This window comes from Microcebus murinus, chromosome 6, assembly GCF_040939455.1.
Source record: "Microcebus murinus isolate Inina chromosome 6, M.murinus_Inina_mat1.0, whole genome shotgun sequence".
Taxonomy (NCBI): domain Eukaryota; kingdom Metazoa; phylum Chordata; class Mammalia; order Primates; family Cheirogaleidae; genus Microcebus; species Microcebus murinus.
The window spans coordinates 91871556-91877969 of NC_134109.1; the positions used below are offsets into that span (position 1 = coordinate 91871556).

General features: G+C 41.5%; 1 non-coding gene across 1 annotated transcript; it reads left to right on the plus strand.

Annotated features, from left to right (window-relative positions):
• Positions 1–1764: 1764 nt before the first annotated feature.
• Positions 1765–1892, plus strand: LOC142871768 (small nucleolar RNA SNORA25). Its single transcript, XR_012919960.1, has one exon. It is a non-coding gene; the product is annotated as a small nucleolar RNA SNORA25 (small nucleolar RNA).
• The last annotated feature ends 4522 nt before the right edge of the window (positions 1893–6414 follow it).

Here is a 6414-nt window from a genome sequence, read left to right on the forward strand (position 1 = left end):
CCACTCTAATTTTATTCCCAGTTCCTAAGACATTGTCCTTAATAAACATTCATTGAAGGATGAGTGAGCAATCTAGAATACAAATATAAATCAGACATTTCAACGTTGTATTTGACCTCCTGCTACCATGCACCGGGAAAGAATCTAGCCAATGCCCACCTCCTCCTCCCCAGATTTCTCACCTACCTTACAAATATGAGAAGACGACTAAATTGGATAAACAGCAATTCTCCACTTAATATATCAAAAAATATTTCATGCACATACATTCTAGGAAACACGTTAATAATTTCCTTAGCCTCATTAATTATGATACACATATTAACAATAGAATGAATAAGGGAGAGGCAAAGATATACAATGTAACCAAATTGTCAAAAAAAAAAAAAACCTTTTATCGGGTAGTGGACAGGTGGGAGGGGAAGGGTGTATACTTACATAACAGGTGCAGTGCACACCACCTGGGGATTGGACACGCTTGATGCTCTGGCATGGTGGGTGGGGGGAGGGGTGGCAGGGGCAATATATGTAACCCTAACAATATTTGTACCCCCATAATATGATAAAAGGAAAAAAACAATAGAATGAATAAACTGTGTATATTCATACATTAGAAAGCCACAGACTAATATCCCTTATGAATATAGATACAAAAATGCTCAGCAAAATATTAGCAAACTGAATTCAATAGCACGTCAAAAAAATAATTCACGATGAACAAGTAAATTTCATCCCAGGGATACAAAGATGGTTTAACATACACAGATAAACGTGATTCACCACATAAGGAGAAACAAACACAAAGACCATATGATCATCTTAATAAAAGCAGAAAAAGCCTTTGATAAAATCCAGCACTTTTTCATCAAAACACCATCAACAGACTAGGCATAGAAGGAACATACTTCAAAATAATAAAAGCTGTATATGACAAACCCACAGCCAACATAATACTGAATGGTGAAAAGTTGACAGTGTTTAATACTCAATTTTAACTTGGTATCTGGTGTTCATTAATCACTGATTCCACTCCATCTCCTAAAATTTCAGTAAAGGTTAGCTGCACGTGACAGCTTACAATAGGTGGCCTTGTGAGAAAATAAAGTAATAGATATAATGCCTAACATAAAAATGCAGAAACAGGACAGCAATCATAGAAGCAAGAAACATATAGAGACCAAGAATTTCCTGGAAAGGGGAGGGGGAGATTTAGAAGATGTTGGTCCAAGGATATAAAATTTCAGTTAGATAGGAGGAGTAAGTTCAAGAGATTTAGTGCAAAACATGGTGATTATAGTTAGTAAAAATGCATTGTATCCTCAAAAATCACTAGGAGAGTCCATTTTAAGCATTCCCATTCACAACAAAATGATATGTGAAATAATTTATATATTAGCTCAAATTAGCCATTCCATGATGTATACATATTTCAAAACATGTTATGCATGATAAATATTTACAATAAAAGAAAGTAAGTTCCAATGATGGAGAAGACCAAAGCAAACTAGTGGAAAAACAGAAGCCCCCCGAAGCTTCTTGGGGATCTTGATGAAGAAGCTAGATTTCCTACAACATGTGGAATGGGGCTCAGGCTGCTCAAATATTTCAGGAAATAGTGATCCCAACAGTCTGGAGGACTTGAAAATGCCAGAATATTGACATTTTGTTATTCCCTACCTTACCAGCATCTGACATTAATGGCTTGATAACTCAAGGTTTATACAAATAGACTAATACAAGCTTCACTTAAAAATGACTTTTAAAAGGTCATTTCAAAGAGAGCTGTGGAACTGTGAAACCAAGAACTCTTAATGCTATGATAAAAAATTGAAGTTCTCCATGGAATGCAATAGTCATTCAAGAGTGCTATGTTTTCCTCAGGACAAATGTGATGTAGCCTCTCATAGTGATACATGATTGGTGATATGGTAAAGTAAATAAATGTCTTAAAGTTTAGCCAAAATAAAAAGACAGATGACCCTAATCACATTAAAAGAATTTCCCAAAAGCAGTTTCGCAGCCTCAAAAATCCCAGATTTCTGGAAAAGAAGGAATGTAAGGAACAGGCAGTGTGTCTGGTTAAATACAAGGACTGAAACTGATAAATGTCATCCATGGTGCCCAGAAAACTTTGCTGGAATCAGGTTGACTCCTGAAGCCCTCTCACTTACTCCCATAACTTCTTTTCTTCACCCTACAGTTGTTATACAAAGATCATGGACCTATGTTTATAAACAGGTCCCCTTGTTGGTGACTCTGTGATCTGAAACCTCCAAAAATCAAGAGAGACCTCCTTCAAGTTCTTAGAATATCCATCCATAAAGAAACAGTAGAAGAATTTAGCTTTTCCTACCCAAATAGAACCAGCTGGAATGAAGAGGGTATAGTGTAATATTAGCACCAAAGCAATGTGATTTTCTGCTCTATACCACACACCCATCTGTACTCCTCAATGACTGGCGACTTGTGTAAAGATAAACATGGCCAGTCATTGACTCCTCTGAAAGAATCTGAAGTAGGAAAAGCTGAGTCTTGTCACTTCACATATCACTTTGTCCTTCTAATCTTTAATGTCAAAAGTCACATAGGCTAATACCAGGGAAAAGTAATTGAAAAAAAGAGACTATCTTGCTTATAAGCACAATTAAAATAAGTTCCTCTGAGATTGTAGAACTAGAGGATATTAATAGCAAAAGCTCTATCACTTATGAGTGTTTTTCCTTTCCTTCCTTCTTTGCTTTCTTTTTTCTTAAACAGAGTCTTCTGCTTGGGCTTTATTACTGACAATCATCCCATCTGCCCTTCTATTGAGTTGTCATCCTTTTGGTCCTGCATGTTACCTGTTCAAAATGTGATAGTCTCACATGTCTTTCATTTCTAAAAATGTCCTCACTGCCTAAAAGTCTTCTTTGTTCACACATACAATTTCTAAGATACTAAGGAACCCAAGAAAAGAACCATAATTGAGGCATCTCCCCAGTCACATAAGGATTGAAGAGAAGTATCATTTCCTAATCCTATATATCCTCATTGGGAGAGGTTCATTCATTTAACTTCAGCATGGTATTTACGTCTCTGCCATCACTGGGGGTCAGACAAAAGCTGGGAGTCAGAAATTCAAAGCTGGGAGTCAGGAAACCAAACCAAATCAAGGGCATATATTTGGTGTGAGAATCTTGTAGCAAGAAACCAGGCAACTGCCAAGGAGCAGGGTGACAGAATGGAAGGAGCACTAGACTAGCAGTATAAAAACTCGGGTCCAATCCCAGCCCAGCCACGAATAGACCCATGTGACTTCACACAGGTCACATGACTTTTCTGAATCTCATTTTCCTTATTTGTAAAGTGGGAATAACAGTATTTACCTTGACAGTTACTGTATAGATTAAATAAAGTTATTGATATAAAAACTCCAGGCCGGGCATGGTGGCTCACGCCTGTAATCCTAGCACTCTGGGAGGCGAGGCGGGAGGATTGCTCGAGGTCAGGAGTTTGAAACCAGCCTGACCAAGAGCGAGACCCCGTCTCTACTATAAATAGAAAGAAATTAATTGGCCAACTAACATATATAGAAAAAATTAGCCGGGCATGGTGGCGCATGCCTGTAGTCCCAGCTACTTGGGAGGCTGAGGCAGCAGGATTTCTGGAGCCCAGGAGTTTGAGGTTGCTGTGAGCTAGGCTGACACCATGGCACTCACTCTAGCCTGGGCAACAAAGTGAGACTCTGTCTCAAAAAAAAAACAACTCCATACTTACAATAAACACCTAACATATGTCTGGGAATCTGCAATTAGCCTTTTGGTGAGCCCCCAGTTTTCATACATGAGTCAAACGCCCACTCAGCTCTGTGGTATCCAAACTTGGCATCATGGGAACATGTCAAGCCTCCTAGAGAACCTCTCCACAATCCATATTTCTGCAATCTGACAAGCTTCATAGGTCTTTACCATAATTATGCCAGTTGCCAAACTAGGTGACAACCAGAATCTTCATTCCTTTGTAACTTCCACACAGATTAGTTAGCATAATGCTAGTAGCATAAGCAGGATTTTGATATGTGTAGGAAATATATAAAAATATTTAAAGGGAAAATGATAGAATTTCATTACTCGACAAATTGAGCTAACAATAATGGTGAGATAGTCAAGCTAATCAAATTGTTTGTCTCCTAGCTATAAACTCCTTGGCAAATACAATTCATATGTTAAAGTAAATGACACACTTTACTAGCTGACTAAGAAATAAAGCATCCCTTAAATAGTAACAAAGTAATAGAGATCCTTTTACCTAGAAATAGTTATGCAAAATGATAATAGGTGTGTTGTACTATAAAACAGAGGTATCAATAAATGTAGTATATTCTAGATTTTTACAAATTGAATCCTCCCTTTCTTTTCTAATGATTTGTCTGAAACATAATAAAAGTCATATTTAAAACAAAATAAAGTATCAGATTTCTAGTTATAAAATAGTATAGATTTCCTTTCAAAAATTACCCCAAAACAAGTAATATAAGAAACACAAATGGGGACGTAATCTTTAATGAAAGTAGATGACAAGTCAACATCAAACAACAAGATATATGAAAGAGCTTCCAAAAACCCCAAAGTCAATCAATCATGGAAAAAGATTCTGAAAAGACACCTGACACTGCAATCTTAAAACTGGCAGACTTCATATCCTCAAATAGGTAACATACCTAAAAGGCAAAGCCAAGAATATCTGGAGTTTTACAACAGAAAAAAAAAAATCCAGAGATTGTTCACAAAACCTTCCCTAAATTAGTTTTGACACTAAAGAGAAGCAAGGAAGACTAAAGGTAAAGGATGGATGAGATACCTTGCCATGTCGGCCAGACCCCACAACTTCCCATTCTTGATGACTAGGGAGAAGTGAAGGCCGAAAGGACCCCTTCATATACACACATGTGTTATGGGAAATTTCTGGCCAGCCTAAAATATTACCTCAGTTCTTTCCCAACACAAACCTCCTGCAAATATGTAGTTTGGGAAAGGCTTACATATTTAAAGATGAGTAATAAATAAAATGGAACTAGGCCCAGAGATATACAAGTTTTTAAAATGTTAGGGGTAAAGAATAAGAAAAATTAACAGTAGAAAAAGACAGTCATAAAAATATCACCATAGAGAAAATGAAAATCATCAACAAAGATAGTAACTGAGGAGACCACCGGAGCAGCCCGGAGACCAGCGGCAAGGGTAGGTGGATTCGCTGTTTCCCCTCCCCTGCATTCGGGACTGCTGGTGGGCTCCCAAGCGGGTGGAGAGACCTGCGGACATCAGCCCAGAGACTGCCGCCGCCTGCCAACGGTGAGCCTGTAGCAGACGTGGCACCAGGTTCCCAACTTCCTCTGGGCACCTCCGTGTGCACGGAGAGCCGCGCGGCAGGCGCCATATTGCCTCCTCCTCCCCTCCGCCGACCCTACCCGCGGCTGCCCAGAGAGACAATACAGCCACCAGACGGAGGCACCTCCAGGGAACGGGACCTTCCCGTTCGGGACCCCGCCCGCCCTCCCAGGTGCTGCTGGCACCGTGTTCCCAGGAAAACGGTGCCGACTCAGAGGCTGAGAGACATAGACCCAGCTTGGGCTCCCTGTGGGTGAATTAGGACCGGAAACCCTCTCCCTGGTGGGAATACAGTTTGAACTCTGGGACCCAGAGGTCGGACCTGCAGATCAGATCCCCTGCACCGAGGGCTAGCATTGCCCGGGGCACAGAAGGATTATACCTCAACAGCCTACTGAGGTCTGTGTGCCTCCAGGGGCGGATCGGCGTCCTAGAGGGCAACCCTCCTCCCAGGAGGAGGCCCTGTGCCCAACCCAGGTGGCGTTCCTGTGCAGGGAACCTCCCCGCCGGCATCACAGTCCGGGGAGGCCTGGTGGCTTGTGGTCTGGCCTGCTGGCAGAGGCCCAGGAGTAGCTGCGGAGTTGGGGAGGGTGGAAAGAAGCGAGGCCCGCTGCAGACTGTGGGTCTCAGACAGCCCCACCCCCACACCCAGACTTTCTGGCTGAGCGGGACCATTCCAGCCCCCCCCTGACAGCTTTTCCTGAAAGCATAGAACAGAACTTTGACCCCTGCTAACGGCCTGAGGGCAGGCTTACCCAACCCAGCTCCGCCCAGAACGAGAGCTGATAACAGGACTCAAAATCAACACCATAGCCTGTTCCTCCAAGCAAACGCCACCTACTGACAGGGACGGCATCTTGCACAGCCTTTCCACGGCACCCACTGACTCAATATACAGGGAGTGGTCCAATTTCACCCACAGGCACCACCTAACGCCTCAGAAACTAAACAAGGTGTGTGAATACCCAAACAATAACCTAAGGAAAGAAACAACAACTGATCGACATGGGAAGAAATCAGCGAAAGAACTCAGGAAATATGAAGAACC